Raw genomic sequence first — 23,151 nt, 5'->3', positions numbered from 1 at the left:
ACAACAGGGTCCAACAGAGAACGGTTCCAGAAAGCAGGTAAGACAAAAACAAAAGCCGAAAAATAAAATAAACAAGTAAATAACAGGGTGAGAACGTGGTGAAATCTAAAAATTATAGTAAAAAAAAAATCAGGCTGCCACGGGGGCTCTTCTTTTTCTGGATTGCATTTTAAAACACTGTCGGTTGGGTTAAGGGAAGGAGGAGGGGGATTCAGTCAATCAACAGCGGCCTCTGGTGGATTAACATGAGAACAGCAGGTGTGAATAGCACTCATAGGAGATCTCTAAAGCGTAAACAGCGAGCTCTGGTGGATCTGCAAAGGCAAAAACTGCAATAAAAAGTAGCTCCTGGGATGTATTAGCGCTCTGCAGAAATGTATTTAGTACATTTTCAGAATGAGCCTGGGTTGTAATCTGAGCTGGGATTGAACTGACGAATCTTTGCAAGGGAGTTGGTTGCTCGAACCAGGAGGCTAAAGAACAAGGCCTCTAAAGTCTTTTGCTACAGCAATTTAATAGCTGGTCTCTGTTACATTAGCACACAAAGAAATTGCAGAAGAGTAAAGCCTGAAATAGGAAAATGATCACAACTCATTTACATTTTTAAGTGTAATGCTAATGGTCCAATCCCATTCACTGATTTATTGCTAAAATAATCTAAGCTCTCCCACCAGACCTAAAGTGATAAAGCTTGACTGTATAACTCTTGAGAAGCTGTAAACAAGCATATTTCTCAGTATTTCCATATTTTTTTCCACTCCAAAAGTAGTGTGTTCCTTTAATGCATAAGAACAAAATTAATGTGATCCACATTCAGACCAGAACTAAGAAAAGGATGGCAACCTCCCGTTCATTGTTCTGGAGCCAAAAAGTTTTCAACGTTTCTAATTAAACCAACTTTTATGTTAAATGTACTGCAGGTTGTAATGTGAAGCCTGTCAGATTACTTGAATTCACGTTTCCTTCAGGAGCTGAAGACCGTTGTGTGAACTTTCTCATAAGTCACATTCCTTTCAGGAATATAGTCATATACATGTTAATGTTCAGCATGCAAAACCAAAGGGTCAGCGTAAGGTCTGATAGATTTTGACTGAAAGCCTTTTCCCTGTATTGTAGTGAAATAGAGACGCGGCTCTGGCACTCATGCTTTACTGAACATGCTCAAGGTGGTGCCTTTATGAAGCAAGCCTACTGTAACAGGCATCTCTTCAAAATAAAACAAGATCTAAACGGTAAAACACTTTGATTTCAGCCAACTAAACTGTAAAAAAACAATCCAGTCTCGGTGACGCAGTGGCACAGTAGGTAGTACTGTCGCCTTTACAGCAAGAAGATCGCTGGTTCAAGCCTCGGCTGGGTCAGTTGGTGTTTCTGTGTGGAGTTTGCATGTTCTCCCTGTGTTCGCGTGGGTTTCCTCCGGTTTCCCCCACAGTCCAAAGACATGCGGTGCAGGTGAATTGGGTAGGCTAAATTGTCCATATCATATGAGTGTGTTTGGATGTTTCCCAGAGATGGGTTGCGGCTGGAAGGGCATCCGCTGCTTAAAAACGTGCTGGATAAGTGTGCGATTCATTCCCCTGTGGTGACCCTGGATTAATAAAGAGATTAAGCCGAAAAGAAAATGAAAGAATGAGCGACCCAGTCTCATTCTGAAAACATACATGCCTATATACATTTCTGGAGAACAACAAATACATCCCAGGAGATACTTTCTTTGGCAGTTTTTGTTTTTGCGAATCCACCAGAGACCGCTGTGTATGCTTATTGAGATCTCCACCAGAAGACGCGGTCGACTGACTGACCGACCGACCAATCCCCCGCCCTCGTCCTTCCAACCTATAGAGTTTTATAAAGCACCGACTGACAAGCACCCACCTACTTTCCTAAACCCAGTGTTTTCAAAAGCAATCCAGAAAAAGAAAAGCCCTGGCGACCACCTGATTTTTACCACATTTTCAGGTCTTACCACATTCTCACCCTGTTATTTATTTTTTGGCTTTTATTTATGTCTTACCTGCTTTCTGGAACTGTTCTTTGCCGAACTCCAACCCCGTCGTCACAATTCCGCTCCGTGTCTCAAATCCTCCGAAGTACGTGGCGAGCTACTGGGCAAACTGCGAGAAACAGTGGGAAAGCCGTCCATACGGAGGTAAGCGGTCAGTTGGTAAGCACAAAAAGGAACATCGTCATACAACATCGTAGCGTTCGTTTAATTGACGAAATAAAGCCATACATACCTCTGGCTACATAGTTTGCGATCTCCAGAAATGTACATAGGGCTACGTGGGGCTGGGCGATAATTCGATATCGACAATTACCAAGATAATAAATTTTCGATAAAACTATAATGACAGTTCGATAATTGCTTGATAATATTTACGCACTATGCGTAACGCTGCGCAGGCATTTTGCAGCCTGCCCTTCCGGATGCCGCAGACAGTATACAAGTGTACAGCCATCCAGTGTTAGTTGTACTTGGAGGAGTAAGAAACAAACATTGTTGACAAGAAACGTCACAAGACTTCAGTAACCTTACATTTACATTACATTGAGTCATTTAGCAGACGCTTTTATTCAAAGCGACTTACAAATGAGGACAAGGAAGCAATTCTTGAGCTATTCTCGAGCAAATCTTGAGCTACATAGTTTTTTAATCCGACATAAAACAGAGCAACGTGCACTGCAAACTGCGCAGACGACTCGTGTCATCAAAAGCAGGCAACACCACAAGTTTCATCGTTTTAAGCAGTACCACCCTTATGAAGACGCTAAAAAATGATTGACCCGAACAAGTGTTGGTAAACCAGCGCAACTACCCAGCAAATTTTCATGTCATCATTTTCGAAAGCCGTGCCTTGCACAAAGCTGCGTTTTACATTTATCGTGATAATTATCAATATCGACCAATATAAAATTATCGTGATCATTTTTTGCCATATCGCCCAGCTTTAGAGCTACGTGAAAAAATTGTCGCACAATTCCTTCAAGTTGTCCCAGCACAAATAGCTTAAGTTAAATCGTTTTTACAAATTGAAGTAGATTAAATATAGAACAATGTATTGACCCGACAAAAACAAGAATTTCGTTGTTTCAACTCTTTTTAAATAAGTAGTTTGAATAAACAGCAAAATAAATGTTCAGTGTACAATATAAAACAATGCTGGGTTCAACTCAATCGATTTGTGTTGGGACAACATGGAGGAATTAAGCTAGCTTACTCATTTTTATAAATTTAATTGGACAAAACAGTTGTGTCAAAGAAAAATTGAATTGTGTTGTTTCGACTCATATTAAATACGTAGTTTGAACAAGCAGCAAAAGTCATGTTATGAGCTGATGTAATGCTCTATATGTATGCATTGCATTTACAAATGCCAAGTACAATGTTTCTAGCCTTGCTTTAATGTAACTTGTGTCCATTTCGCGTCAGAATTGTCCAATCAGAATTTAGAGGAAAAGCTATCCGTTTTACAACAACATATATAGCACAATAAATTAGCTGAAGGGCAGGATTCAGAGCGGCTCCGTAAATGTCATTCATTTGTCATTCCCGTTTGGATGAGAGTGAGCTGTTCTTGGCATCCGGGTGAGAGTGATTGGGTTGCGTTATAAAACTCTAGTGAGGGACAGCGTGTGTTTATGAGTGTCACTGGACTGTGGAAAAGAGCTTGCGCTGTGTCTATAAATGTATAAAATGGGTGATTTCATGCCTTTTTATGAATGGCAGAAAGACTCGGGGAACAGCTGTCGGTTGAGCAGTTGAGCAGCCTGTAAACTATCTCAAACCCTTCAATTAAAGAGAAAGACAAAGTCACTTCATACAGCTGAAGGTAGGAGAACAACTAATGGCGTAACGCTTTCTCCCATGAGCAGGTGACTCAAAATATGTTAGCATTCATGACAAATTATGCTCATTCGCTCAAGGTCCGTTCACAATCAATCAGATATCTAGATTAGATATCTAATAGTAGACTAATATCTACTTGCACTGAAATTAATCATTTGTTACGATGTGCTTATTGGGTAAATACATGTTTTTACCAACATAAGTTCATTCTGAAAACGTAGCCCTATATACATTTCCGGAGAGCATGAATTGTGTATCCAGAGGAACACATGGCTGCATTTCATCTTAAAAAAGAACGATACGGAGGGGTATGATGCCATTGCTTTTCATGCTTACCAGCTGAATGCTAAAGAAATAAACATATATATATATAAGGGTGAGAATGTGTTAAAATCTGATAACATAGTAAAACTCAGGCTGACGTGAGGGCTTTTCTTTTTCTGAATTACTTTTGAAAACAAGCAAAAAGTTAGGGTTTGGAAAAGGAGGAGAGTGGAGGGATCGGTTGGTCAGTCAGTCAGTCAATGGCCTCTGGTGGATTTACGCAAGAACAGGAGGCACAAATGGCACTCGCAAGAGAAATCTGAGATCTCAAAAAACATACACAGCAGCCTCTGGTGGATTACCGAGAACACAAAATGCAAAAAAAAAAAAAAAAAAAAACTTACCTCCTGGGACATATTTGGCGTTCTCCAGAAATATGTACAGGGGTACATAATTAGAATGAGTCTGGGCTGGTTTTTATGTTGTACTTTTACTGTAATTGATTAAATACCTGCATGTAATTAAATCTGTAATTCATTTCTGTAATTACATTTGTAATTACACTGTTGGCCATCCCTTACACCTTAACCCACCCTCAAACCTTAAAGTGTTCTGCAATACATTATGAACACAGTACAGTAAGAACTTTGTATTTGTACATGGTACTGAAACTTGTTGTATGCTTGTAATTAATATAACTTGCCTTTATCTCGTGATTCATGGCTGTTTTCCAAATATTTCCTTCATGGGACACTGACCCTATGCATTGACAGTTTTGACGTTGACATTTTTAAGTGTCTAAAGCAATATATTGCATGAGAAACAATATATAAAGTATAGAAATATATCTGTGAAATTAAAGGTAGCTCATAACCCAAATGTTGCATCACCTTATTGACTACAAATGTCAATACAAATCTCTTTGTCAAACCTTTTAACATCAAAATTCACAAAAGACACAAGAGATCAAGGTACCATAATGCATTTCAAAAGCATAGAAATGTACAAAAAAAAAAATACAACGCAGGCTCAGTGTAGATACGTACCCCTATATAAATTTTTGAAGATCGCGAAATTTGTCCAAGGAGCAACGTGTTTTTTGCAGTTTTTGTTTTTGTTTTATCCCTTATTATGGTGGGCATATCCCTTATTTTCACATCCAAATGTTGACAGGTATGAATTAGATGTTAATGCATATTTTTTTAATACAACCTGATTTGGTTCTGTAGTTCCAACATGTATCATGACCATAGCTGTACTGCAATACTACTATAGTGAAACCATGGTTATAAATAATAACCATGAGTAATATGCACCAAAAAAAAAAAAAAAAACACATTCATATTTACTATAGTGAAACCATGGTTAATCCTTATCAGGGGGACGTCCCCACTGCCTCAGAGAAGCCTACAAACCCGCATTTATAAAAACGATAGAAGTAAACATTCAGTCATGTCATGAATCTGTCATTTCCGCAACTCAAGAAAACAATATGGCTTTGAAACATCACCTGATTCCTATCAGGGTGGAAATAAACACGCTGAAGCTCTGTGTACATACGTGACGTGTCATTCATGCTAAAGTGACATTCTGGATCTGTTCGATACACCATAATGAACATGCCATAATGAAGGATCAAACATCAGCCGCTGCACAAACATCAGCCAGCATATCCACAAGCATTAGACAAGCCTTCAAAACGCTCAGCGTTGGCGTAACGGATATTCCTCAGAAATGAAGTTAGTCTGCTGGTTAGGTAAACATCGCTTCACAATGTATTGGAGAAGAACAGAGAGCTCTGTCATGTTGACATATCACGGTGACGTCACTTTACCCGCTTATCTGACTATATTTTGACAGAACACTTCAGATGTTCAGATGATTAGGGAACTCCGCCCACTGGAAAACCAGTACAAGCTCCAAAACAAATGTCACTTTAAGCTGTATAGAAATGTCTAGAAGAGTATCTAGTCTATTATTATTTACTGTCATCATGACAAAGATAAAATAAATCAGTTATTATTAATCCTTATTAAAGGATTGTGGTGAGGATATCTTCTCTAATTTAAACAGAAATTGGAGAAAAATATATACAGTAGGGTGGCTAATAATTCAGGAGGGCTAATAATTCTGGCTTCAACTGTATATATAAATGTAAAAAAATGGAGGTCAGAGACATTTCCAAGCAATCCCGTCAAACCGCCAACATGAGGACACTAAATCTAGGCTAATTGCTGACAAAGTGCCACTTGAAATCGTGTGTGTCGAGCCCTGAGTCCTGACAGGCTTCAGCGGCTCTTCGTGGCAATGAGACACGCACCAGCGGTAAGCAGTCAGGTAAGACACGTCTCTCAGCTAACTAGCCAATTAAAAACAAACACCTGCACTCATGAACATGTTAGCGAGCGCCAGTGTGTGGGTCTGTGTGTGTGTGTGTTAGCGATGTGTGGGGCTCTGGGAGAAGTCCAGATAAATTCTGTAAAACTTCCCCTCCGTGCACATTCTGGAAGATACTCAAGCAAGCCAAATCAGAACAAGACCAGGAAAGCTAGAGAGCAAATTAAGTTAAATTATATATATATATATATATATATATATATATATATATATATATATAGTAAATGCAGCGGCGCAGTAGGTATTGCTGTCACCTCACAGCAAGAAGGTCGCTAGTTTGATCCTCGGCTCAGTTGGCATTTCTGTGTGGAGTTTGCATGTTCTCCCTGCAATCGCGTGGGTTTCCTCCGGGTGCTCCGGTTTCCCCCACAGTCCAAAGACATGCGGTACAGGTGAATTGCGTAGGCTAAATTGTCCGTAGTGTATGAGTGTGTGTGTGTGAATGTGTGTGTGGATGTTTCCCAGAGATGGGTTGCAGCTGGAAGGGCATCTGCTGCGTAAAAACTTGCTGGATAAGTTGGCAGTTCATTCCGCTGTGGCGACCCCAGATTAATAAAGGGAATAAGTAGACAAGAGAATAAAAGACTATATATATATATATTAGTTTATTGCATTGATATCAGAGAAATCTGTTTAAATAATTAGTCCTACCGAGTTCATATGGTCATAGAAAACCTGGCAAAGTCCTGGAATTTTAACATGGCATTTTCCAGGCCTGGAAAAGTTTTGGAAAATCATAAAAACTCAGAAAGTTTTGGAAAAGTCATGGAAAACCGATATCTGTACACTTGAATATAGGTTAGTTGTCTTGTGTGGTGTAAGCATTATCTAAATAAATTTACGAAGATATAAATATGAATTGGGTAAGCGAAGTTGGCTGTAGTGTATGCGTGTGATTGTGTACGGATGTTTTCCAGAGATGGGTTGCAGCTGGAAGGGCGTCCAGTGCGTAAAACATATGCTGGATAAGTTGGCGGTCGGTCCGTGCGAAGTGAATAGCGGGGGGGAAGGTGCATGCGCGCGTACTGAAGAGCGGGGAGCTGAAGAGGGGACTGAACCAAAAAGCTAGCCGGACTGTACCAAAAAAGCTGAGGAGTGGGAGGGTGGAATTCCGTGAGTTTTCTGGGAGACCGAACAATACAGGAGATGGGCGGGAGATGGGTCTGAAATACAGGAGACTCCCGGGAAAAATGGGAGTGTTGGCAGGTCTGATGTGGAGTTTTTATTATTTCAGCAAATGTGATTTTAAAAAAATATATATTTGTTGTACTCTCTGATTCCCTGCGCTCCACTGAGAAACGTGATAAAGGTCCATTGTGTCTAATTTGCAGGGATCAGGGAGCAACAATGTATACAGTCTGGGAGAGTTTAGATGTCTAGATATTTAGGGCCTACTCACACTATGCCATCCGTACCGTGCCCAGGCCCGTTTCCCGGATCGTTTGAGAAGTGTGAGTGCGCTGAATCGGGCTCAGGCACGGTTCACTTGGCCGGCCCTGGCCCGGTTGGAAGAGGTGTGCCTGAGCGCGGTTCACTTGGGCTTTGGCGCGGTACGCTTGTGTGTGAGTGCAAAACGTGCCAAAGCCCGAAACTGAAAGCGATACGTGACTTTTAAGGGGCTGTTTCATATGGATTTATTAATCATTCTTACTGTTCAGTGAACGCAAACTGCCGTAGCTTATTAAATTCGCAAACCCCCTCACTGCACGACAGCTGCACCTTCAGCAAACGTGCAGAAAACGAGAGCTTTATGATTGTTTATGAGCGCCAAAAGTGGCGGATGTGTTTGGCGAAATATCTGACTGCGTGTCACCGCATCTCTAAGGACTGTTTGGCGAAATATTTGACTGCATGTCACTGCATAACCAACGACTGAAACGATATAACTAGAGAAATCTCCACTGTGCTGCTGAGTGAGAGAGCGCTTCGCACTGAACAGCACAGCAGCGATGACGTAAGCGTGCCGAGGCCCATTTGTGGTGTGAGTGCGGGCCATCGGGGAAGACGGAAGAGGGGACAAGCGTGCTTTGGCCCGGTTCGAGGCAACTGTACCTAGTGTGAGTACGGCCTTATAATTTGTTTCTGAACTTGAACTTCTTCAAAGGTACATGAAGGTTTCAGAACACAAACTGTGGCCTGAAAGGAAAAGCAGATCGTGCTGATTGACATTGGTGTGTGTTGATGAGTGTCCCTTCAGTGGGCATCTGCCAGTCATGCTCATGTCATCTCCAGGCCTCTCATCTAAAGCTGCGAGCGTCAATCTGACAACATAACCTTTCCTGCGTACTGTGAGTGCACATACACATCTATTTAGTCACTGTCATCTACGAACAGATGGACCTAAACGCAGAACGCTCACAGTCTGTATCAGAAAGTAATTTGAAGTGTTCACGCTCTGAATCAAATCTCCGTGTGGCCTGAAGCTCAGTCCCAGCATCCTTTTCTCTTAAGAGTGTGGAGAAAGTTCTGACCTTCTTTAAGCGTGTGAGATCTTCTGTGAAGAATTGAAGGGTCTATCGACGTGTCTTTGATGAATTATCGAGGCCCCTCAGAAACTCTTCCTGGTCTCCTTCACAGGGGGTTTTCTTCATTCATCAAAGATTTTCTGCTGCCACACGCCGAGACGCAAACGATTATGGACATTTACCTGTAACGTAGGAAGGGATGCGGGGAAAAGGCACAGAAGGTTTTCATGGTAAACACCTTTGAACCACTGAAAACCAGGGAACGAAGGGGCTAGCCTACACGCTGCAGTGGGGATTGGATTTCCTTCAGGAATCATTTAACGCTTCTGGAATGTTTCACGTCCAACACATGGCCCAAAGTGGGAGTCCTTGGAGAAAAAGGTTTTTATTTCATGGCCTGTGTGGATATTGTGTTTTCTGGTGTGTGTGTGTGTGTTTCCTAAGGCACGTTTTTCTGTCTCTTTCCATTTCAGACATCATTCTACACAACTGTTAATCAAGCTAAACCCAATTTAAAATAATGGTCATCACATTGCAGAATCTGTTCAGGTCCTAGTTTAAGACTTCAATTTTACCATTTTAGTCAAGACTGCATGGCAAGTAGTCCAGATGAGCCAGCAATCAAAGCGTACAACATGGTTTACATGTCTAAAAGTGGCATGTAATTCGTTTTAAGCTCCTGTAAGAAATGTTAAACATCTAGCTAACTTCCGAACTTAGCCACTGAATTAGACCACCCTCCATCACTTCAACCACACGTCCAGGGGCGGACTGGCCATCTGGCAATTCTGGCAAATGCCAGAAGGGCCGGACCATTTTTTAAATGTGGGCCGGTCAGTTTTTTTTTTTTTTTTGAATATGTATTGTTCTTACTTGCAGGCAGCTTTTATCTCATGCTAGATGTGATATTATGATGATGAGAATAATAATAATAGTAATAATTAAATAATAATAATAAATGTTAAGCATTTGGCCCAATCAGAGATGGGTGCCTGGTTTCGTGCTGCCAGAGACTGTACATTAGGTCATAATTTTTCATTTTTATTCATTAGGTCACCTATAATTGTTTAATAAGCACATATATATTCAAAACAAGAATGAGGCAAAGCCCCATAACACTGCACAGAATGACATACAACAGTTATTTGTGAAAAAAATTATCCTAAAGTGTTGCTAATGCTGCATGTCCATTTGTGGGTAAAGGTGTGTGCACATTCTCCTATCATAAGTAATAGCAGACATACGGTTTACACAGACAGCACACTGACTCGGTAAGATGCACAGATTATTTTTATTTAGTGTTTACGAATGCATACATTTGTTATAAACGGGTTGTTTTTGTTTCAGTCACATACATTAGGTGTTTAAATATCTATTATGTATGGAAATGTGTGGGTTCATGGGTGGGGCTGTGTCGGTGTGGTAGTGGGCTGCTGTGGCTACATTGCCAGGGCTGAATTTTTTTCCCAGTCCGCCCCTGCACACGTCCTTGCCTGAAAGCCTCCAAGGGTATTTGAGAGAATCCAGTGTTGACTTTGCAAAATGAGTGGTAGCTATGTTTCCATCTAAAGATGCAAATTAAACTTAAGCTCAAAACTGGAATATCACATGAAACATTTGCGAATGAAGCACTGCCTCCATCCAGTGAGTCAAAAAAAAAAAGTCTCTTTCTGATTAACTGGCAGCCAATTTCCAAAAGAAAAATGCAGTTTGCTGCGGTAGCACCGAAGTGAGATCCAGTTGTTGTTTTGGTGGTGCATTTCTACGAAAAGACCGGGCAGTTGGAGATGATAGAAGTTCCCCTTCAGGTCGACCAAACACTTTGAACATCAGGTTAAATGACTACTGTTAGAATACTTTATGGATTATCAACTGTTCATTCATTCATTCATTCATTTTCTTATCAGCTTAGTCCCTTTATTAATCCGGGGTTGCCACAGCGGAATGAACCGCCCTTCCAGCCGCAACACATCTCTGGGAAACAACCACACACACATTCACACACTCTCATACACTACGGACAATTTAGCCTACCCAATTACCTGTACCGCATGTCTTTGGACTGTGGGGGAAACCGGAGCACCCGGAGGAAACACATGCGAACGCAGGGAGAACATGCAAACTCCACACAGAAACGCCAACTGAGCCGAGGCTCGAACCAGCGACCCAGCGACCTTCTTGCTGTGAGGCGACAGCAATACCTACTGCACCACTGCCTCACCCATTATCATTGTCATTATTGTTACTTGAAAAAAATATATATTTACAAAGAAGCAGAAATAAATAAATAAATAAATAAATAAATAAATAAATAAATAATAAATAAATCTAAGACCCTGAGATATGTGTTTTAGCAGTAGATGGCTGAAATATGCTACTGTAATTCACTAAATGTACTGTTGCTTTTGTTTTGCTACTTCGCTAATTGTTTAAAAAAGTAGCTACACTATTATAGCTGAAAAATGTAGCTAACAGTTAAGCTACAGGTGCGGTGCGGTGGATAAGTGTGTTTGAATAAGAGTGTATAGGTGTTTCCCAGTGATGGGTTGCAGCTGGAAAGGCATCTGCTGCATAAAATGTGTTGGATAAGTTGGCGGTTCATTCTACTGTGGCGACTCCTGATCAATAAAGTGACTAAACCGAAATGAACATGAATGAGTGTACTACAAGTACTAACCCTACTGAAAAAACAGCTTAAACCAGCTTAGGTTGGTTGGCTGGTTTTACCTGGTTGACCAGGCTGGTTTTAGATGGATTTTTGCCATTTCCAGGCTGGTTCTCAGTCATTTCCAGCCTGGTCTTAGCTGGTCAGGCTTGGAGATGACCAGCTAAAACCAGCTTGACCAGCTTAATGTCCAGCTTAAACCAGGCTGGCCAAGCTGTGTGATTTAGCTGGTGATTTTCCAGCCAGACCAGCTAAGACTAGGCTGGAAATGGCTGGAAACCAGCCTGGAAGTGGCCAAAACCCCTCTAAAACCAGGCTGGACAACCAGCTAACACCAGCCAACCAGCATAGGCTGGTTTAAGCTCAACTTTTCAGCAGGGACATTACAGTACTTGTAGCTCAGGGGTGCACAATCCTGTACCTGGAGATCTACCTTTCTACAGGGTTCAGCTCTAAGCCTGATCAAACACACAATCCAAACACGACCCGAACAGCACATTATAATCACAGGAAGGTGTGTTTAATATGGGTAGCAACTGAAACATGCAGGGAAGTAGATCTCTAGGAACAGGGTTGAGCACCCCTGTTGTAGCTACTCCCCAACACTGGTGCTAGATTAAGGGTGTACAAACTTGGTCCTCGAGGGCCAATGTTCTGCAGATTTTAGCTCCAACTTGCTTCAACACACCTGCAAGGATGTTTTATCATGCCTAGTAAGAGCTTGATTAGCTAGCCCAGGTGTGTCTGATTGGGGTTGGAACTAATCTTTGTAGGTCACCCGCCCTCCAGGACCGAGTCTGGACATCCCTGTGCTAAAAAAACACCTGACGTTTATCACTAAAATAGGTGTCCTGAGAAATCACACCTGGTGACGGCCATGTGTTTTATAAATTGAATGATAGAATCTGTGCACACCCATACACATCTCACTCAAACTTACACCAGGGTTAAGAACCTGGGGGCTATTCCATAAACCAAGCTTACAGAAAAAGCCAGGCTTATTTGGGTAAGTCAGGTTTATTAATGGCGGATTCGGTTTCATAAATCAAGTTTACGATAGTTCAAACTTAGTTACCCTGGCAATTTATGCTGGGAAACTAGCCTGGTCCGGGGCAGGCTAACTCTCAGGCTAAGTCTTAAGTTAAAGCTTAACAGAAATGTTAACATTCACCTGCCATAATCTGATGCCATTTTAATTCACTTAACGTCTTAATAATGATTAAAACTTTATAATCACTTAATAGCAAAAAAAAAAAATTAAATAAATTAAAAAAAAAAAATATATATATATATATATATATATATATATATATATATATATATATATATATATATATATATATATATATAAAATCTGGGGTTGCCAAAGCGCAATAAACGACCAATTTATACAGAATATGATTTATGCAGTGGACGCCTTTCGAGTTGCAACTAATCTATGGGAAACATCCATACACCTCATTTACATTACGGCCAATTTAGCATATTCCATTCACCTACAGTATAGCGCAGCGCACGCCGCATGTCTTTGGATTTGGGGGAAACCGGAGCACCTGGAGGAAACCCACGCAGCACGGGGGTAAGAAAGACACTGACTAATATAAAGAAGAAGACTACATTTCTTAAATAATGACTTTAAAGCTATAAAATGAGTGGAATAATCAGGAGATGATACGTCCTGAGCAGCAACGTCACTTTAATGTAAAGATATTTTCCCACGGGCCAAAAAAGTGGTAAAGGGAAAGCAACGATTTGCAGCAGATTCGGGAGCAAATTAAAAATCCCACCGCTTGTGCTTGCACGGCTCTTTGTTTAATTTAAACCTATGTGCTTACATTTAGAACATTTTGTATGTTACACTGAGCCTGCAATGCATTAAAACTTTTCCTTGCAAGCAACAACTGTCAAATATTTAATTTCATGTTAATAGGTCTAAATAATAGCCTATATTTAAAAAATATTGAACAATCTGCAGTTTCGCGGCTCACTCGCTGTGAACAGCTGTGTCTCATTTCAGAGCTCTTTCAGTTCTCGAAGTTGCCATGGTAGCACACAACATCATCGATGTATCTATGCTCGACTTTCAAGGTTTCACATGCACGAGCAGTTATCTAGATTATTTAAACTGAACTCAGACTAGTCAGATCAAATGATCTTCAACTTGCGGTTATGGAACGAATTTAAGCGTGGACGTTTAGTTCGGCTCATTGAAGTCAGGCTTTTGACTTTAATCCCCGCTTTTCTTAACCACTTTTATGAAATAGCCCCCAGGTGTGATTTCTCAGGACACTTATTTTAGTGATAAACGTCAGGCGGTAGCAACATTTACTGCATGGCGTTCTAAAAAAAATGCTTAGAGCTGCTATCTGCTAGTGGTCTCTCTCACACTCGGCCTGGTTAATTTTGTATGTTCAGCAGTGCACCGTAGATGCTGATGATGCGGTAACCAGCACAACTCCCACGAGTCTTACCATCCCAGTCGTGATGAAATGTTGTAGCGCTTCTGTTTCGGAGGAAATAAATCCCCCACGTATACAGTAGATTCTGCCTGGCTCTGTGTGCATTGGAAACACACCCTGTTCTGTACGCTCTGTTCCCCGCTGCTCCTTCTTTTACCTTCATGAAAAATGTCTGTGATGTGGCTGATTTGCCAAAAGTTGGATGAGTTCCTGGTTCTCTGCTGCTTCTGTAACAACATCCCTGATAGATTTTTAAAATTAGAAATGGGAGTAAAAAGATGAATATGCTGAACCTATCATTTTTCCCTTTATTTGAAAAGGTTTTAGGTAGAAAGTAAGGACTTTATTATTTGAAACGTATAAGAACAACACAGTGAGACACGGTGTACCATTGGTTAGCACTGTCACCTCACAGCAAGAAAGCCGCTGGTTTGAGCCTCGGCTAGGTCAGTTGGCACTTTTATGTGGAGTTTGCATTTTCTCCCCATGTTGGCGTGGGTTTCCTCCAGGTGCTCTGGTTTCCCCCACAGTCCAAACACATGCATTAAGTTTAACTTGCTTTACCTTTCATGTGAATTGAGACACATTTATCAAACGCGGATAACATTAGTGAGTAGCTCACTGCGCTTCCATGTCTATGAAAGTTGTCATATTACCAGTTTACCGGCTTGTTGTAATATAAACTGAGACAGTGCCAGTATTGTTATTTCACTGCACAGAGGTCCTTGATCCGAGTTCAGGCTGACCCACAACTTTACTACCAAATCTCTTTTTTTGATTGTCTTTATTGACCTTATTCTAAAATGCAGAAGTGCAGCTGTTTTCGCGATTGTCTTAGAACTTCCGATTCAGTCGCCTATGGGAGAAATGACTAGGAATAATAAACGGCAGAAAACGGTCAAACTACTTGCTCTCCAAACAAATGTTTGCCTGACTATACAGACCAAGTAGACTAATATAATAAGAAAATATCAAATTGCAACATCAAGCAGCGTAATGAGCAGTTTTTAACGTCAAAAAATGAATGGAAGTGAATGAGACCGGAAGTCTCAGCCAAAAAGATTCAAATGGCAGCGCCCGCTCGTCGACGGAGAATAAGGTGAATAGTGCACATTTTGTTGTCTATGAGTTACAATGCAACTACAAGCCAAGTCATTTTCCTTACAGCATTAGTAAACTGTTGGCTTAATATGTTCTGTCACTGCTCCTACAAACACACATTCTCATAACTAGAAGAAACTTTGCAAGAACATGTCAATTTACACTAACCCTAACCCCAACCTTATGGAGAGAACGTTGCTGTAATTTAACTTAAAAGTTACCCATTATGGCCCTTTTTACAAGACTTAAAATAAGTCTCTGATGTCCTTAGAGTGTGTATCTGAAGTTTTAGCTCAAAATACCACACAAATAATAACCTCTTTTAGGCTTTGATCCTAATTGTGCTGTTTTGGTGACTGTCACTTTATATTCAAATGAGATTGTGCTCTTTTCTAAAGAGGGAGGAGCTACAAATGCCTGTGTGCCAGCATCGGCTTGTTAAGTGTGACGTCACGCGAAGCGGCTTCCAGGTCCAAGCGCTTTATTCAACTGAATGAGGACACTTATGAAATGGTAATAATAAACGTTTACGAAGCGATTTAATGCTTTCGAAAATCACGATGGCAGTATATATGTCCATGCCTAATATCCGATGGCCAGAAAGGGATTCATTTTTTTTAGAAATTGTTAATTTTTTGGTATTTGTTATGCAGCACGCCCAGAGATTGTTGTGTACACTATGATTTTATATAAAACTAGCTTGGATGTGTGATAGGAATAAAATGTGATCATAAACGAATGATTTCTCCACTCAAATGAATGGAGGCTTGGACCCGGAAACAGTATTACAAACGTCACCAACACGTCACCACTTAACAAGCGGATAGAGGCGGATTGAAAAAAACAAGTCTAACGTCCGATATTAATGAGGGAGAGATGGTCACTAGTGGGCGGAGCTTTCCCCCACTGATGACACATACAAAGGGAGAATGTCAATCAAAGTGTTTCTGCAGACTGATTTTATCAAGTCGGATTATAACCAATAGGATTAATTAACTTTTACTATTAGAGGCTGACTATGTTCACAAGATGTTGCTACACAATTATGTTTAAACCCCTTATAAAAATGATTTTTGCATAATAGGTCCTCTTTAAAAAAAGGCACCATCGAAATAAATTGGTACCATTTTTATGTGTTTCCTACATGAATGATTGTGAACTGGATGTCTTCAAAGTTTCCCAGCCTGTGGCCCCAAACACTGGGATGAGCTCCAGCATCCCTTTGACTCTACATACAGTGTGACTCTACATATTTTCTGTAGTATTTGTGCTGAGGAGTTAGCAGGTCACGGGCCTTGAGATCTTTGGGTCCTCTTTGAGTTATGGTCCACGTTGTGGCGGAGCGCTGGAAGAATGTTATTTTTGCGATCTGTGTCATAAATGGAGTGAATGAGCCTTGGCCCTCCCTATCTGCTCTCATATCACCACCCAAACAGGGCAATAAATCCACCCGTTTTACAACTGAATCAAAGACGATTCTCATCCTTAGCCTTGAACCACTTTGGGTTGTGAACAAAGTCAAATTCTGCTGGTTTTAATCAAAGCAAGACGTGACTGTACATTAGCAGCAAAACATGGCTAATGATCTCGGACAACATCTCTCGCCTCCCCCTGTTAAAAATGAATTATGGATCCAGAAAATTTAACTGAGAGATTGGCAGAAAATAGTGCTACGATCTCTGGGAATCACTACACCAAACATCACTTTACTCAGTAAATTCAACATACTTGACAGAGCGAGCAAGAGACAGAGCTAAGCTGATGTTAAAACTTAATATACTGTGTATTTATGGAGCATGTTGAAATGGAGACTTGTAGAGGATTATTCATAGATTAGGACACACACACACACATATGCATACTCAGGGAGAGGATTATAATTTGATGAGTGTAATTAAAGGCTAAACTTCTCCCAAAGGCAATCACAAGGGGTTAATTAACTTCACAAACACACACACTGAGAGAAAAATAGATGTGATGCTTTAATTAACTGCATACAAGTTTGGGAGTTTTGGTCAGATGTTATGTGAAGTTCTCAGAGATGAAACTAAGTTTTAATATTCATTCATTTTCCTTCGGGTAAATCTCTTATTTATCAGGGGTCGCCACAGCGGAATGAACCACCAAATATTCCAGCATATGTTTTAAGTAGCGGATGGCCTTCCAGCTGCAACCCAGTACTGAAAAACACCCATACACAGTCATTCTCATACACTAAGGCCAATTTAGTTAATCAATTCCCCTCTAGCGCATGTGTTTGGACAGTGGGGGAAACTGGAGCACCTGCTGGAAACCCACGCCAACATGGGGAGGACATGCAACCTCCACACAGAAATGATAACTGACCCATGTTGGACTCAAACCAGCGACCTTCTTCCTGTGAGGCAACTGTGCTAACCACTGAGCCATCATGCCGCCTAAGTTATAATATCACTGTTATATATGTTAGAATCTCTAACTAACTAAAATTCACTCTGCATTTTCCACAAAGTATAAACAAAATTCGGCACTTTGGTGCTAAGTTTATTTTCCACCCAAAACCTAATTCTTCTTCCTCAGAAATTAACCAGCTCAGGCAAGTGGTCTGTGTTATACCATAAGGAGTATTAAGAAGACTGAATTTACATCCAGATTGAATTCATCGTCATCATGGTTCACAAAAAAGGTTCATATGAAGCTTTTGACACTATGAAAACAACCAGAACATGATCAGTTGAAGCTGGATCTGTACCAAAACCATTAGTGTGAAAACAGGGTCACCTTCGCACTGCTCTCCTCAGGGTCATCTATTAGTTGAGGGCAGTGGTAAGTCTCTGGTTTATGAGACTGTAAATCCACCTCTCAGCCCTTTTTAAACCTCAGCATGTGTGAAAACCATCTCAGTTCTCAGAGAAAACACATTTTATAAGCACCCGTTCATTTCAAAACGCCACCCTATATGACCAATATGGGGGATATGACCAATAGAAGCAGAATGACCAATAAGAGTAGAGTCATCTGACCAATAAGAGCAAAATAAAAACATCTCGCCAATAAGCGCAGAGTTGCTTAATTTGACCAGTAAGTAGTATTATCAGATCAATAAGAGTGGATTAGTGTCATTTGATGAGAAGAGTAGGGTCATCTGAAAAAAAAGAGTGGAGTAGGGTCATCTGAAAAAAAGAGTGGAGTAGGGTCATCTGACCAATCAGAGAAGAGTAGGGTCATCTGACCAATAAGAGTGGAGTAAGGTCACCTGACCAATAAGAGAAGAGTAGGGTCATCTGACCAATAAGAGCGGAGTAGGGTCATCTGACCAATCAGAGAAGAGTAGGGTTATCTGACCGATGAGAGTGGAGTAAGGTCACCTGACCAATCAGAGAAGAGTAGGGTCATCTGACCGATAAGAGTGGAGTAGGGTCATCTGACCAATCAGAGAAGAGTAGGGTCATCTGACCAATAAGAGTGGAGTAGGGTCATCTGATCAATAAGAGTGGAGTAGGGTCATCTGACCAATCAGAGAAGAGTAGGGTCATCTGACCAATAAGAGTGGAGTAGGGTCATCTGACCAATCAGAGAAGAGTAGGGTCATCTGACCAATAAGAGTGGAGTAGGGTCATCTGACCAATCAGAGAAGAGTAGGGTCATCTGACCAATAAGAGTGGAGTAGGGTCATCTGACCAATAAGAGTGGAGTAGGGTCATCTGACCAATAAGAGTGGAGTAGGGTCATCTGACCAATCAGAGAAGAGTAGGGTCATCTGACCAATAAGAGTGGAGTAGGGTCATCTGACCAATAAGAGTGGAGTAGGGTCATCTGACCAATCAGAGAAGAGTAGGGTCATCTGACCAATAAGAGTGGAGTAGGGTCATCTGACCAATCAGAGAAGAGTAGGGTCATCTGACCAATAAGAGTTGAGTAAGGTCACCTGACCAATAAGAGAAGAGTAGGGTCATCTGACCAATAAGAGTGCAGTAGGGTCATCTGACCAATCAGAGAGGAGTAGGGTCATCTGACAAATAAGAGTGGAGTAGGGTCATCTGACCAATCAGAGAAGAGTAGGGTCACCTGACCAATAAGAGTGGAGTAGGGTCATCTGACCAATCAGAGAAGAGTAGGGTCATCTGATCAATCAGAGAAGAGTAGGGTCATCTGACCAATCAGAGAAGAGTAGGGTCATCTGACCAATAAGAGTGGAGTAGGGTCATCTGACCAATAAGTGAAGAGTAGGGTCATCTGACCAATCAGAGAAGAGTAGGGTCATCTGACCAATAAGAGTGGAGTAGGGTCATCTGACCAATCAGAGAAGAGTAGGGTCATCTGACCAATAAGAGTTGAGTAAGGTCACCTGACCAATAAGAGAAGAGTAGGGTCATCTGACCAATAAGAGTGCAGTAGGGTCATCTGACCAATCAGAGAGGAGTAGGGTCATCTGACAAATAAGAGTGGAGTAGGGTCATCTGACCAATCAGAGAAGAGTTGGGTCACCTGACCAATAAGAGTGGAGTAGGGTCATCTGACCAATCAGAGAAGAGTAGGGTCATCTGATCAATCAGAGAAGAGTAGGGTAATCTGACCAATCAGAGGAGAGTAGGGTCATCTGACTAATAAGAGTGGAGTAGGGTCATCTGACCAATAAGTGAAGAGTAGGGTCATCTGACCAATAAGTGAAGAGTAGGGTCATCTGACCAATCAGAGAAGAGTAGGGTCATCTGACTAATAAGAGTGGAGTAGGGTCATCTGACCAATCAGAGAAGAGTAGGGTCATCTGACTAATAAGAGTGGAGTAGGGTCATCTGACCAATAAGTGAAGAGTAGGGTCATCTGACCAATAAGAGTGGAGTAAGGTCACCTGACCAATAAGAGAAGAGTAGGGTCATCTGACCAATAAGAGTGGAGTAGGGTCATCTCACCAATCAGAGAAGAGTAGAGTCACCTGACCAATAAGAGTGGAGTAGGGTCATCTGACCAATCAGAGAAGAGTAGGGTCATCTGATCAATAAGAGCCCAACAAGTTCTCAGAATAGTCGCATTCAAGACCAGATCTTGAAACTTTTTCAGGCATGGAGACAAAAGAGCTGAAGATGAAATGCATATTATGAGAAACTTCTATTGATTTTTGACCTTGGATGTATGAAAATAAATTGTAGGAAACAATCAAATCCAAATTGCTTCCCGAACTTTCCGATTCCACTTTCTGACCCAAATAGTTTTATTCCTACAAGACGCCATTCAGGAACACTTCATAATGGCCGACTCATGTGCACATGTTGTGATGGACATGTATGCTTTCTGCATCATGTCTCGACAAACTGTATGAGCGGTGAGATGGAAACATGAGATGGAAGATCACTCTCAAATCTCTGATCTCCAGTTCATGGACATCTGCGTCTCCACTCAAGTCACAATTAATTACAGTCATTACTGGCCTCAGTGAGACAGAGATCTCATATCTCAGAGACATATTCAACATCAACACATCAGTCAGTGAGTGATCCGAGTCCTGCAATCATCTGACGGCAGATCAGAGCAGATGTTACACACATCGCCAGCACCAGCCAGCAGATCTCAGACCAGAACAGCAGGAGAATTACACCACCGCAATAAGACGATGATTTGACCTTTTCTAAAATCCGTAAAGACGACATTCAGTATGATTAATATTTAGTGATGAAAGTTTTATTGAAAGCCTGTGACAAATTAGCTTCTTTGCCATAGGCATGACAGGACTATTAGGAAGGGAAGGGTTTTCTTAGACAGTGACGTAATGCATTTCAAGCTTTTAACTTTGTGAAATTAATTGTGAAAATATGAAGTTGAAGTCCATATCATTAGCCTTCCTGAATATTTTTTTTTTCCAATTTCTGTTTGTCGAAAATAAAACTAAAAAATTCAACACATTTCTGATCATAATAGTTTTAGTAACTCATTTCAAATAACTCCTTTCTTTTCTCTTTGCCATGATGACAGCACATAATATTGGTCTAGATATTTTTCAAGATACTAGTATTCAGCTTAAAATTCAATTCAATTCATCTTTATTTCTCTAGTGCTTTCACAAGGTAGATTCTGTCAAAGCAGCTTAAAGGGTCACGAAACACCAAAACACATGTGTTGAGCTGTTGACAGTGGTATATGTGTCCCACACTACTAAAAACACTATTAGGACACCTATATTTCACTAAAAAGTGTAAATTGGTTGTTTTTGCGTTATTTTAAGCAAATTCGTACTTCCGGTTTGAAACGAATTTTTGAAGCTGCGTCACGGTCATGACATAATAGCGTGTATTCCAGCGTGCAGACTGGACGCCTGTGCCAGAGTGTGTCTTATTATGACTTACAGTGTGATGCATTAATGCATGAGTAAGGCTTGGTTCAAACCAATCAGCGCGCTCTATTGTGCAACTTCATTAATATTCATTACTGTCACAGTGTTTAGACGACAGAGACGCCACGTTGTGTTGGCAAAACAAGCGTGAAGTGTTGCTTTTATAGTTTGCTGTAGTGAAGTTTTGTTTTCATTTTCTCTCTGTGAGAGCTCAGCTGGAGTCACGTGTGGATTAACAGTGTACGCGACGCTCGACAACAATAACTTACGTGTCTAAGGAGGATTATTGTTTACCTGAGAGCTGTTCTCATCTGCAAACGCTGAGATCCGGATTCGCTTTAGTCTCCTCCTAATAAAGACGCGGCTCTAGTTGCTGGTGATTGTCCTGTCTCTACAGATTTGGTAAGTGAGCGACCAGTGCTCTTTGTTTATTCAGTTTGTTCGTATCGAACTAAGTTAACTATTGCACCGAGTGTAAACATGTTAGCACCACAACCAAACTTTAATCTCGTGTAGGGTTTATAAACCGCATTAAGTGACCGGAATAACACACGCGGCTTTCTGACACTACCTGCCGTGTGCATCTAAGTTTCCGGGAAATGCAGAGTGTTTTTTTTCTCTCATTCGCCGTGCGGTATCAAACATTGCATGAAAAATACATGCTTAGAGCAGTTCCTGGAATCAAATATCTCGTTTGTCGTGAGGGGCATGAATGAATTCCCTGAATGAAAGAGCCAAACTGCAGTTAAAGTCCACCATTCAATAATTTGGCAAATAATTCGACTACAGATGTCCATGTAGGTTAAACACCATCACTTTCTCCTGTGTGTGTGTGTGTGTGTGTGTGTGTGTGTGTGTGTGTGTGTGTGTGTGTGTGTGTGTGTGTGTGTGTGTGTGTGTGAGTATTTTGACTCTGAAACTCGCGCGTGCCCAAATAGACACTCCCACACCATCCCACTTTAGTTCCTCCGACACTCCCCTCTAAACAGAGCTGGACACGCCCACTTTTCGGACTTTTTCCAAAGTAGAGGTGTGAAAACACCCTGCTGAAACGATTCACCACAGCAGAATGAACCGCCAACTTATCCAGCAAGTTTTTACGCAGCAGATGCCCTTCCAGCCACAACCCATCTCTGGGAAACATTCACACACACACACCCATACACTACGGACAATTTAGCCTACCCAATTCACCTGTACCACATGTCTTTGGACTATAGGGGAAACCGGAGCACCCAGAGGAAACCCACACGAACGCAGGGAGAACATGCAAACTCCACACAGAAACGCCAACTGAGCCAAGGCTCGAACCAGCGACCCAGCGACCTTCTTGCTGTGAGGCGAACGTGCTACCCAATATGCCACTGCATCGTCCTGCATTAGAAATAGCTCACACAATAACTCACACAATAATTTGGTTTTTGTAATTGGATGCAAATATAATATAATACATACATAAACACCATAAAGGTTCAAACATTTGAAAAAAATCTAAATATCAAAAACTTTTCAAGGATTTAAGATGTTAATGACCCTTAAACGGATCATAAAAATGTGAAAAGGGTCTATTGGAAGACAGTTAGCACCTCTGTTTGTTTGTGAAGTTAGCAACGGTACCAAATGAGGGGCAGGATTTACAGATAATG

At 41.1% G+C, this 23,151-nt stretch overlaps 1 long non-coding RNA gene across 1 annotated transcript in view; it reads left to right on the top strand.

Moving 5' to 3' along the window:
- Positions 1-23,151, top strand: part of LOC147838132 (uncharacterized) — a 41,234-nt gene that overhangs the window by 10,952 nt on the left and 7,131 nt on the right. The window lies entirely within an intron of this gene.

The sequence above is a fragment of the Danio rerio genome, chromosome 23 (assembly GCF_052040795.2).
Source record: "Danio rerio strain M-AB ecotype USA chromosome 23, GRCz13ab, whole genome shotgun sequence".
Classification (NCBI taxonomy): domain Eukaryota; kingdom Metazoa; phylum Chordata; class Actinopteri; order Cypriniformes; family Danionidae; genus Danio; species Danio rerio.
Note: the sequence above shows the minus strand (reverse complement) of the source record. Positions and strands in the feature narration are given on the sequence as shown.